Genomic DNA, 12515 nt, shown 5'->3' with positions numbered 1-12515 from the left:
ACATAAGAGAAGTACGGGGTGGTAACATAACTAACGGGAGGAACTTTTTAATAAAAGTAATACTGGCTGTAACTCTGATAAGGTTTGAACTTGTGTAGGTAGCACAATGGTCAGTGGATGCAAGGAAGACTATTTAAATAAATTAAATGAACTTTGCAATAAATATCTTTATAATAACATGCAGTAAGAAATGAAGCGAGGAATAAAATAAACAGCCAGATGTAACGTCTAGTAGTCATCACTGTTAGAAGTTCATACTACAGATGTACGTTCCTGCTCAGACCTTTTCACAGGGTTAATCTAGTGACCAAGCAGAAGACACGTCCCACAGTGGGAACAGGTAGATAGGCTTAAGACACCTAAGAAAGGGACCATATATATGAAATGTACACAAACATCGTACATGGATTTTGTATTTGTAAGTGGTATCCTTTGATCTATGTGCATTACCAGAAACTATTATGCATGCCTTGTTCTTTTGAGTTTTTTGTTTTATTTACCATTACTCCACAATACAACAGGAGAGAAGGAGATGCCAAAATTCACTATGAGATGATTGTTATGTTTTTGTTTTTATTTTGTAAGGAAACAATGGAATTGCGCATAATACATACTTTTTTCTGTCCCTGTCCCTTTGTGTCTCTTTAATTCCCTCATGACAACATGATGAGCTATTCCAGCAAGGGTGGGACTTACTGTTGTTTGCATCATATGAAATGTAATAAATGTTTGCAATGAATAACAGGCTAAACCTTGATCCCCAATGTAGACTCCTTTTTTGCCCCCCCAACTTTTCTTTAATATTAATGTTTTTTCTATTAGCAATCAATTGGTGCTTCACACCCAAGCTCCTCATAAATCAATGGATTTTTTTTGTTAACATTTTCCAAGTTTCAAGCGGGTGAGATGTGGTTCTTTTGAATTCACATATTTTTGTGAATTAATAACATTTGAGAGCCTTCATAACTTTAGTTCAGGGGAGACGCACAAGAAATTTCCAGGGGCTGAAAAACACAGTGAGGCCCTGCAACCTAGTCAGTCAAATCTCTCCAAGTGTCATGTTCTAAAGGATAAATTAAATAATATACAGGGATAAATCTAGTCTTGTTTTTGTTTATTTTTTTCTGTAACCAGTATTGGTGTCAGTCTTAACGGCACCAAATTAATGTCTGATGTAGAATAATAGAAACTAACATTGGTACCCTGGATGTTTTATCCCTTTTCTGATAATTCACTGGAGAAAATCTAATTTGAGGTAAACTTTCAAGGGCCAGTATCACTTTGTGAGACGAGTAGTTTGTCAAAACGAGTTATAGTTCATAAAAGGTCTACATTTTTATACTAAACTTATCTCTTAGGTAATTTAAGACACTTGATTCTGAGAGGGTCAGGTGGGAAGTTTTTTGGGGCTTTTTTGTTCCTTTTTTTAATGTAATGGTCCAGTTTACTCCCTTTTATTTAAGTAAAAGTGTCAATCCAATAATATTAACTGAACTAAGAATATAAGAATATGTAATAAAAATCTTAATTTTAAAAGTAACAGTATCAAAAATTAATTTAGGATACAAATTCAAAAACAATGCTGATGAATTACTGTTTTAATAGTCAAGGTCAATGATCTCTAAGCTAGTGATCCCTTCAGGAAAACACAAAGTTGATGTATGGGATCATGAGATGACAAATGGGGCAGGGGAAAAAATCATGTATTGAGGTTACCGTTTAAAAATGCTTTACAAGCAAGAAGGGTAAGAACATTCAACAACTCAAAGAAATTCTGAATGTGATGAAGAGTATGAAATGAAAATGACTTTTTATTAATAGGTCACAAGACAGGTTGATTGGCAATGACCGTCACAATGAGCTTTTCTTTGATGACTCCACATATGCACATACAATGTTCTCGACAAGTTAATATTATTATGATTCATGACCATCTGATAAAATAAATGAGCATTAAACATGAAAAAAAAAAAAACCTAAACAAAACTCCAATTTATAAGCATTGTTAAAAATTTTAAAAAAGATGTTGCAGTGCTGGTGATTTTCCTCTGACTAAAATACCTCTGGGTACGTTTTGACAAATATGACAAATATGTAGGCTGCTTGCAATATAATGTGCCCTGCGATAGCCGTTGTTGCTACCTAAAAATGCAATGATTTGATTTTGTAACTACAGTCCAAAATTCCCAGATAAAGTAACAAGTAAAAGAAGATGAAAAAATAACATTAAAAAACAAAACAACATATTCACCTAAAATGTATCCTCCACATAACCCTTATGGGTGGAAGAAGAATCCCATCCCAATAATAAACAGTATACATCAACATGTTGTGCTACTTGAGTTATTAAGCTATCTTGATTTACATTATGAAGTTTGTGGGAGCATTATGTAACTGTGGACGTAAAAAAAAGATGTTGCCTTTATGTGTATTATTTAGTTTCAGCACAAGCGTTGTACTGTGTAATGCCACTAGATGGTGCAGTCAACGTGGGAGGGTATAGTTGAAGGAATACCAATGTGGATCTCAGTAAATCATACTTAGTATAAATAACAGTAGAGTCAGTAGAGTCTACAATAGAGTCTACTGGAGGGTACAATAGAGTCTTTGAAGGAAAGTGGACTCATTGCCTCATAAGCACTTTATTACTAATAAACTTCTTTTAAATCGTTTAAGAAAAATAAAATAACATTTTGTCAAAAGATTTAAAAGGTACATTCAAAAGAAGGAACATAACTGTACAGATCTTTAAAAAAAATGTAGTTAATAAATAGCACATCCAATGCAAATTCAGTGGTTTTAAATAATTTTCTTAAATAGCTGTGATGACTGTCATTATTATATAATACATGTTTTAAAGCAGTACCTCTTAGCCTAAACAATCTTCCTTTCAGTTTTTAAACAAAATACAGGTACATTTTCTAAATACATTATAATTTATAACTGTTTTTTCCCCATCCAGTCATCAGGCTTAGTGTAAAGACATAAATAATACAAAATCACAATCTTCTCACAGTTCAGCTCTTTTTGTCACTGTCTTTGAGCTTCGCTTTTCCAGCTAGAGAAGCAGTACTTGAATACTGGAGGTTTCTTGAATGAACCACAGGACACTTTTTTCCAGTGCTGTTCCCACCCTCAACTACTGTATGACTTCAGATCACATAAACCTAACTGAACATAAAGTATGTAAGATTCTCAATGCAACAGAGTGCTTGAGTCTATTTTTATATAGTGACAAAGTAACTAATATGCAATGGAAATATTGTAAACCAGTCTAAAAAGTCTAACAAAAATGTTGTTTTTCTTTGTTAGGGTCACAATTTGTGATAAATACAAATCCCTATACAGTAGATTATCTAGGGACTGTATTTCTAAGCAGTCTATGGGTCATCCATTTCTTTCCCATTTACATTACAACACTCTCCAGAATAAATATCAGTGATACAGACTCCCACAGCAAAAAGAGGAGGGAATACAAACAGGACTACAGCGAATATCAGGTGTGCACACACCCCACAGTGATGCTTAATTCCCTTCAGTGTCCCTTCATCTTTTCCTCGCTTTCCTTGTTCTAGGTTTGCACTCTCAGTGATTGGAGCTGAGGTCCGACACAGGTTTGTGCACCTGGTAATGGTCCTGGTTGAAGTACAGTCAGGGTAAAATGCACGTCTGTTTTTTTGTGTGGTTGACTTGATGTATCTGAGGGGGTTATTGAACAATGGGCACCCAAAGAAGGAACTGCCTGGCCTGAATGCGATGCCTCGGATAATCCTGGGCAAGCTGCCTCAGCGCAGGACAAGTTGTCTGTTCCCGATTCAAGTGGCATCTGATGTGGCCTGGAGCAGGAATGTGTGGGGAGGATTATTAGCTTGTGAGATTGTTGAGAAGGAAGAGGAAAAAAATATCAAACAATGCTTTTATGATGATTAAAAAAAAAAGAAGCTTAAATACAAAATTACAACAACAAAACCGAGTTTGTGCATGTGATGATACTGTTCACAGAACCCACGGTATATTTATATAATATACTATAACATACAAATATAAAGCACTGGTTCTGACACAGTTATCATCCTAAATAATAAATTATTAAGGAGAACAGAAATAATACAATCACTAGCACTATTTAACTTACTTTAAATAATATACTGTATATAGACAGGCAGTTAGCTGTCTGTCGTCTTACCTCAGTCTGTGTCAGTACAGGATGTTACACGTTGTTCTGCCTAAGAAACTGATGCCACCAGTCTTCCTTTACCATGATTTAAGGATACAAGACACCAGGGGAGGAGATTCGGTATCGCTGGGAACTTTGACCCTGTCTTCTCTCCTTTCACACCTCAACCCAGTCACAACAAACCATCAGCAATTAACAAGAAGTGTAGGCTATTCCAGTCATGAGGAAATGCTATTTGATATTCTATAAAAGACATAATTCCTTTTAAAGTGCTGGACAGCTCATAAATTCAACTGAAGTGAGGTTTGTCTTTTGATTGATTGATTGATTGATTGATTGATTGATTGATTGATTGATTGATAGATATACCTTTATTAGTCCCACAAGGGGACAAGCTATTTGTACAGAAAAAATAGCTTTATGTACAATCAGGAGCACAATCGAGAGTGACAGTGTGTCTCTGAGCAGGGACGTCAATTAAATAATATACAGGGTTTTGTTATATCATTAAGGAGATCCAATACCTGATATTAATAGTACAAAGAAAAAATGTAAAGGCAGGGCATGTAAGTGCATACACACGAAGGTAAGAGGAAATATTCTGTGTCAGCTTGATTTGTGAGCTCAAGATGAAATGTTGCAGATGAGATGGGGAAATTTTCTTCTTTCACTGGAAACTTTGATGTAATCTTTGATATCATTTTTGAAGCTCACATCAAACACTGACGAACTCTTTCACAAAGAAACCTTTGTTTTTGCTCGACCCAGAGGGATTTTCTTACTCTCTGTCTTTAAACCTCAAATCCACATCATTAAATCTATTGAAGAGTTTCCTTTAAGACAGACACTATCTACAGCTAAAAAGGGAGATAGAGCAAATACACACATACAAAACGTGTATGTGATGAAACTGATAAAGGGCAGAAGCTTTCACTTATAATGTTGGTTCATATGACTGGTCACCTGACAAATTCTTCAGTTTTTGGGATATAGCTTTCTGCTCCTGATGCTGTCATGTGTGCCAGAGAGGAGAAAAGCACATTTCTTATTTGTTTCTCTGCTTGCAATGTAACCGGTTTTGAGTTTAACCCTCAAGAGACAGACTGGGATAATTTATGACCCCAGCAAGTAACAATGGATGAACCAAAACACCCTGACTATTATTACTGATGACTACACTGTAATTTTCTGTTAATCAAAGTCTCAAAGAGTCACCAGTCCGTCTGTGCTTTAGTGTTAAATAACAACATGCTGTAATATAGATAAAAACCTATATTACTGAAGAACATCTGCTGTGTGAGAAGAATAAGAAATTAGTAACAGGTACATTTCTGCCTCTATTTCTCTCCCTAATTTCCTCTCTCTCTCTCTCTAACACATTGCTGAAATCCAATAAAGGCAAAATGCAATCTGTACATACACTGTGGTAATATATTGAAATGTAGGAGGGAATAGTTCCTGGAAATGTGAGTAAGCAGAAATCTGAATCACTTTCTGTATTCGCAGAGCTTAAAGATTAAGAATTTTCCCCCTCACAGAGCTGAAATGTGCACACTCCTGAAGCACTTCCAATTTAATTTAAAATGTTCAGAGCACAGCTACGGTATGTTCAACGTGAAGCCCTTCTTATCAATCGACCAAATGTATGAATTTGAAAAATGATCTTGAAATGAAGTATCAAATTCAATCACAGGACATTTTAGCACATAAAGCCCATGGGTTTTCTCAGAGCACGAGCACTGATTTAAGAATATTCGCCACAGCCGACTCTCAGCCATACAAGATGGAAAGATGGGAGGCATCGCATATCTTTATTATGGGTTTTTAAGATGAATGTTTTACAATTTAGTTGATTTGTAACTGCTAACATGTGCAGAAGCTTGGCAGGCCTTGTCAGTTGGTAGAATCTTCAAAATCTCTAAAGACATTGAAGCTAATCACAGTGGCAATGTTCAACTTTGTGCTGAACATTGGGGGGGGTCAAGATCTCTGTCTAAATAAATAAATAAATCTGTCATAACCCCCCTAACCCCCCCTGGAAATTACGCTCCTGCACAGTGGACATCGAAGTAATGTATCCAGTGTCATCTGACTGCTGACCTGTCACCTCTCACTGTATACACTGTACAATCACTTGACACTTTCTAAGGAGAATGAATGCCTCTATGAAACATTTCGAAACAACTGCAGATTTCAAGATCATCACTTCAAGTAAGCAGAAGTTCTTTGGATGAGTCACAGTTTTGCCACAGTCTGGAAGATTCAAACTGTCACCCTCATATGACAGGACATTGGTTAGCATGTTCTGGAACCACCAACGCCCAAGTCTGCTGTGAACTGGAAACTGGAACACCACCGTCACTTTCCACAGTGAAGCCAGTTTTACATCAACATGGACTGAGAGTGGGTGACCAAGAACGCCCCAGCTTCAAAATTAACACCTTCAAACTCAACTGAAATTTGCAGCTGCCCACATGGTCAGATGAGATAAAGAACTATTTGGCCACAATGACAAGAAGTATGTAGGAGTAAATGTAAGGCTTTCAAACCTAGCATCATTCTCTGGGGCTGTTTTGCTGCCAGTGCACAAAGTGGATGGAATAATGAAGAAGGAGGTCTACCTCAAAATTCTTCAACTTCACATCAAATCAATAGTTAGATGGTTGAGTGTTGAGTGTTCCAACAGAACAATAACCACAAACAGAAAACCAGAAACTAGTTTTGGAATAAAGCAGGCTAAAATTAAGCTTCTGGAAGAGTCTTCCCAAAGCTTTGACCTTAATCCTGCCTCGAATTTGTGGACTATGCCAGGAAACCAACCAGTTTAAATGAACTTTACCAATTCTGCCAAGAAGAGTGTTCAGAAATCTGGCAGACAGAAGCTTGTCGATGAGGTGCAACTTCCACATTTAACCAAATATTCGCAGAGGTGTATATTTATATTTATAACTTTGACCCTGTGCACATTGGAGAAACTCTAACAAACTTGTGAACCCAATTTTTTTTTAAAAATCATTCAAGATATATTTACACCATTTAAAACATTCCTCATGATGAGTGTATGACCACAACTGCATAGGTCAGTAAACTGAAAAGAGTGATAACAGGCATAACTGTGCCAGTGCAAATATTCATTATTACCAGCAGAAGTTGTTGTTGTTGTTGTTGTTGTTGTTGTTGTTGTTGTTGTTGTTGTTGTTGTTGTTGTTGTTGTTGTTGTTGTTGTTGTTGTTGTTGTTGTTGTTGTTGTTGTTGTAAGAGCGATTGTGGCTCAAGAGTTGGGAGTTCGCCTTCTAATCGGAAAGTTGCCGGTTCGAGCCCCGGCTCGGACAGTCTCGGTCGTTGTGTCCTTGGGCAAGGCACTTCACCTACCGCCTACTGGTGTTGGCCAGAAGGGCTGATGGCGTGATATGGCAGCCTCGCTTCTGTCAGCCTGCCCCAGGGCAGCTGTGGCTACAACTGTAGCTTGCCTCCACCAGTGTGTGAATGGGTGGATGACTGGATGTGTAAAGCGCTTTGGGGTCCCTAGGCGGGACTAGTAAAGCGCTATACAAATACAGGCCATTTACCATTTGTTATTATTATTATCCATAGTAACAGCTCAAGCAGAAAAAACACGATGTTTTATAATTAAATGTTTGAAAGCATCAAATAAATTCTTTGAAAGAGTTTGCCACTTTCTGTCTCCTAGCTTCCACCCTGATTGTCTTCAGTTCCTTTCTTTATGTAAAACTTATTTTTAGTTGCAGCTTACGTGTGGCCTTTGTGCAGCCTCAAGCTGGACTGTGGCCACAGTAAGAGAATGACAGCGACCTTGTTGATTCAAACAGAAACAAAACAAAAGAGTCAAGATACAAAAACACAGATATGATACGATAAACACTGTCATTGTTTGGGACCTTCTAAATATAACCTTTTTTTTTTGTGAAGGATTACATCAGAGATAAAGCACGGAGTTCTGGTTCCTTTTTATAGCTAAAATAGTCTGTCCCTGAACACAGCCATGGTTGTTTGACAACAGGCAAAATGATGGAAACTATTTAAGCTAATTTTGTTTATCATATTAACATTACTAAAACTAGTCTGGATTCCAGTGGTGGGAAGCTGCCTAAATAAAAATACAGCTGGTATTTATATTTATTGGTAGAGCAAGTATTCAGGCTGCTTTCTTATATCATTAAAATACGTCAACATAGTAAATTTCCAAAGAAAAATAAATGTATAAAATTATCATGTAAAGTCTGCCTGTTCTGACCAGCTTTTAAACTTTTGTATTGTTTATATTGCATTATTTTTCTTGCTACAACTAGTTTTACTTTTTCCTTCCATGTAACATGTAAAAATGTAAATAATTTATGTAATAAATGTATATAATCATTTATATCATCTGATTTAAATGAGTATATGTACAAAATTTCTGTCTAAATATAGATGTAGTTGAATGACAAGAAATAAAACACCACCAGTGTCAGTTATCATTTACACCTTTCCCCAGATTGAACGCAATCAGATATTTGTCCAACCAACAGTCCAAAACTCCCAAAATCGTTACTTAAAAATTAAAGTTAAAAGCTTTTTGAATATAAAAAACCAAACATTTTCTGATGATATAGAGTTTAATTGCATTTGAATACAATGAGACCACTTACATCTATTTATCGAACAGAACACTGAGTTGAACATCAGCGTTTTCATTCACAGTGAAGGTGTATTTGTTTCATTTGCATAAATAAAATAAACAGTTTACAATATTGGCTAACTCCCAACTTTGTTTCCAAGAATAAAACAAATGTAAGGAACTTTCTACTGTAAAAATGTAAGAGAGGGCATTATTTCATTGGAACAACAGAGATTACAAAGACATTTGAAGTTCTATTCTAAGAGCATTTCTAAGAAACTTCTACAAAAGTTTTGTCCTCATAGCGACACAGTTTCCTTGGTGTGAAGGGGAAAAAAAAAAAAAAAAATATATATATATATATATATATATATATATATGTGTATATATAAATTTCCTTCACACCAAGGAAAGTGTGTTGCTATATAAGAAGAATACTAAGGGCCTGTGGCTGTAAAACCTTGCTGCACTTTCTTGACTAAAAAAGCACAAACGCTGGTTTAATAATGCAAGAAAATTACAATAGAATCACACAACTCTATGTTATTGAAGACAAAACTGAACATTTTCTATTCATGGATCAGCTGCATATCTGGCCTAAGTCTGAAAATCATACCAGTAATCAAGCATGGCTGTGACTTTTGAGTGGCATCATTCATTCATTCTGAAGCATATGGGTTTTCAAATGAGACATTTGAAATTATTCCCCAAAAAGCCTTGAGAGGTTATTCCCTACATTGGCTTTTAATTCCAATCTGAGTCATTGGACTATGATGTTTGGAGATGATATTGTAATATATTGACACTACAGAGAAAATAGAAGAGAGCCTGGAGAGGTGGATGTAAGCTTTGAAGAGCAAAGGAATGAAAGTTGGATTACATGTGTGTAAATGTGAGGGAAATAGTAACAGTGAAGCTAGAAGGAGTAGAGATAGTAAGGGTAGATGGGTTAAAATACCTGGGGTCACCCAACCATGGAAATGGCCAGTGCATAAGAAAAGTCAAGAAGAGGGTAAAGGAAGGGTGGGGCAGATGGAGATGAGTGTCAGGTGGAAAAGAGGAAGACCAGTGAGAAGATTCAGAGATGTAGTGTAGGAGCATGCTGGATAGGGTGAGATAGAAGCAGATGATCCACTGTGGTGACCCGTAAAGACACCTGCTGGAAGAAGAAGAAGAAATCTTTGGTATAATTTTGGCAAATATATTAAATATGGACTAAAATGCATGTTAGTTGGGCAAAATTTTCTACTTTAAAATGTTTGAGGTGATACGGCTCATAGCATATTTTTGACTTTGGCAGCTGAACATTTTATCCATTTTGCTCCGACATTGTTCTTCCGCTTTTGTGTCACCTTTTTCTAGCCAACAGTCTTGTTAATGTTTCTGAAAGTGAGGGCTAAGCAAACACTGAAACACTGAAGGCTATTTATAGTAGGTGTCTGTGAGTGTGGGGGTGTATACAAGCCATGGGGATGTGTCCTTCACCACTGCTGTGAACAATGCTCTGTGCCAGACTCACAAACACTTATTTGCAAGAGGGAACTCAGTTACTGTGGAGAACAGTATACATGCATATAGACTAACACTTAAGCACACGGCACATGTGCATGAAAACACACAGGGAAACACAATTTCACTGCAAAGTCAAAGAGAAGAGGGAGCTTTGCAGTTGCAGCCTCTATTTTCTGCAACTGCAAAGTTAAACTCACATCGTTATTTGGAAACTAAAAGACTTGTAAAATAAAGTAAGTACACTAAAACTGGGCTACTGTTAACAGATATGAATTTTTAAATGTGTACCTGAAACAGTGGCATTGACCTCTTCATTGATTTTAAATATGGAAAATGTAGCAGTTAGCTAACAGCCAGTGATAAAGAGGTAAGACAAGCTGCAAGTGATGTCGAGGGTTCAAGGATTAGTGGTATACAGTGTGGGAAATAATTTTTTGATTGCCTGCTGAATTTGTAAGTTTGCTCATGTACAAAGAAATGAACAGTCTTAGTTTTACCGTACTTTCATTTTAATGGAGAGAGACAGAATATCTACCCAAAATCCTGAAAACACATGTTACATCAAAGTTATAAATTGAGGTGCACGTCACTGAGTGTTTCAATGAAACAACCCAGAAACCATAGGTGTGGATCCTATGAGGTAGAGAGGCGGAGTAATTAATAAGCTTAAAAAGGTTCATAACTGAGTGAAGTGATGCAGAAGTATCCACATGGCAGCCATGAAAGAAGCTGGTCAAATTCTCCAAAAAATGCATTTCAGTGCTTTCTTTATTACCTTACCAATACATAGGATACACTGGACCATCTTTTATGGAAGCAGAGATGTCTTTGCACAACAGACCATTCAGAAAAATGTCAAAGGTAATTTTTACATAACCAGTTAATAGAATCAGATTCTTCTGAAGTTGTCACCTTGTATTAAGAGCATTTTTTAAAACTCTAGAAATAAGATTAAGATTTAAGTTTAAAATGATGAACCTCATTTCTGTATATATAATTTATATCCTCAGTTTAAAGGCTGCTGTATAGCAGACTTTGGGATTATCATTCATGAATTTTATCTCTGTCACAGAAAGCCTTAAGAAAGGCAAAACTCCAATTCCAGCCTCAGTAATGAAGTAATATTTTTCACCAGTGGTTCTTTTTTATAAGAGCTCCATGAAACAACATTTTAGGAACACCTTAGGTAAAATACCTAAGGTACAGTATGTCTATGTAGGCTTTCAGTTATCCAGATCGTGGTCGTTTTAAATGCTTAAGTTGAAGGCAACTGGAGTTTTTTTTAAACAATATTTATTTAAACAGCACTTACAAAATTATAGCAATCACAAAACTGCACAATTATTATAATGTGAACAGAGCAGCACAAGAATCAAAGACAAAGTTTACACTGAACAAAGCACTGAAATCCCAAAATAAACAGATATCTCAATATTTCATTTCAGGATCATCTGAGGATGATCTTCAGTTTAGAACAGAGGGGATACAGCTTCAAGAACCAAAAAAAGAAGTCCAGTAGCCTTCAGCTCGAGCGCTTCAGACCGTGTAAGGTATGCCTTTTGTAGTCTATTCTCAGGACGTTTCACGCCCATGTCAACAAATCCACATTATTAAGGAGCCTCATGTGCAGTTGAATTCTCTGAACACTGTAGTTCTCTTTTTCTGACTTGTTATTAATCCTCCTTAATATCTTTACTTAACTCCATGATGTTTTCTATTAGCTTCATTGAAAAATTAATTAGGAAAGAGATCTCTTTCTTTCTTTCTTTCTTTCTTCAAATAATTGCCCAGATAACCTTAAACTAAATCAACAAATCCAAATCAACCTTATAGCCCCCGACCCCCGAGAAAATGTACTATAAAACATAATTAATCTGGAGCAATAATGAATCTTTGTAAATATCCAATAAGCATGATTTACTAAAGAGCCATATGTAGATATAGATGTGGACAAAGGTCAAAACATAAGTACAAATAATAGTTTGGAGTGCAAGTATAGTGCAAGTAAATATACGTTTTTGGTAAGTTCTGCTTTGAAGATGACAGATATTTGTAGCTGTGAAAATATGAAAAATATGAAAAAAATATCTTTTTTTGGAGGAGATGTATGTATACAGCTGTCATGGTGCTTGGTGTATTATTATAAGTCAAGTTGTTTTATCAGCTTACAGTGTCTTAATATGCCCAATAGCATATTAAAAAAAACAC

The 12515-nt window shown here is 36.1% G+C and overlaps 1 long non-coding RNA gene across 1 annotated transcript; it reads right to left on the bottom strand.

The window, feature by feature from the left end:
* Nucleotides 1–132: 132 nt before the first annotated feature.
* LOC112848015 (uncharacterized) lies at nt 133–7433 on the bottom strand. The gene is made up of 2 exons (XR_003221886.1): nt 4187–7433; nt 133–3836 (listed from the first exon to the last, which is right to left on the bottom strand). It is a non-coding gene; the product is annotated as an uncharacterized LOC112848015 (long non-coding RNA).
* Nucleotides 7434–12515: the final 5082 nt, after the last annotated feature.

This window comes from Oreochromis niloticus, linkage group LG10 (assembly GCF_001858045.2).
Source record: "Oreochromis niloticus isolate F11D_XX linkage group LG10, O_niloticus_UMD_NMBU, whole genome shotgun sequence".
Lineage (NCBI taxonomy): Eukaryota > Metazoa > Chordata > Actinopteri > Cichliformes > Cichlidae > Oreochromis > Oreochromis niloticus.
Note: the sequence above shows the minus strand (reverse complement) of the source record. Positions and strands in the feature narration are given on the sequence as shown.